This window comes from Penaeus monodon, chromosome 25 (assembly GCF_015228065.2).
Source record: "Penaeus monodon isolate SGIC_2016 chromosome 25, NSTDA_Pmon_1, whole genome shotgun sequence".
NCBI lineage: Eukaryota > Metazoa > Arthropoda > Malacostraca > Decapoda > Penaeidae > Penaeus > Penaeus monodon.
Genome location: NC_051410.1, coordinates 42779466 through 42780041, shown reverse-complemented (window position 1 = coordinate 42780041; position 576 = coordinate 42779466). Strand labels below are relative to the sequence as shown.

The 576-nt window shown below is 32.3% G+C and overlaps 1 protein-coding gene across 1 annotated transcript in view; it reads right to left on the bottom strand.

Moving 5' to 3' along the window:
* LOC119589286 overlaps positions 1-576 on the bottom strand; it is a gene marked incomplete in the record, with an annotated part of 113340 nt that overhangs the window by 31114 nt on the left and 81650 nt on the right.

Below are 576 nucleotides of genomic sequence, written 5' to 3'. Positions count from 1 at the left end.
AGCGACATAGGATTAAAGAATGGGACTTGCACGTACACCACAGTTTGGTGAATCTTCTGCTCAAAAATCTGAACCCTACCTGAAAATTATAGCTAAAATGGTTTGACTTACATAAAAACTGATATCTGAAGATATAAAGAGCTAGCAGCATAAAGGTCATTAAAGTTAAGCTTAAAAAAATAAGAACAAATACAAAAGGTCTTCATGAGTTTTAGTCAGCATTGACTGTTTGAAAATTTTTGTCAGATCTCTTACTACCATGGAACTATTGAATTTGCAGGATTCATTATTAGAAAATAATTAGCATCAATTATTAATAATTATGCTTTATGTTGATCTCACAGGGTAACCCAGTTTAGACCTTTATGGAAGCTTATCCCATAACAGCCATAAATTAGAGAAACATCTGTGCAATTTTGGAAATCTAGAATAATTATGCCAGGAAGTCAAAATGGCTGTTGATAATAATTGTTGCAAGTTCCACTACAGTTCTTGAATTAACCTTCACCATGATATACAATTTTTTTTAACCAATCTTCATTTTTCAAGCTGCACTTATAAAGGAAGTGGTGTGAC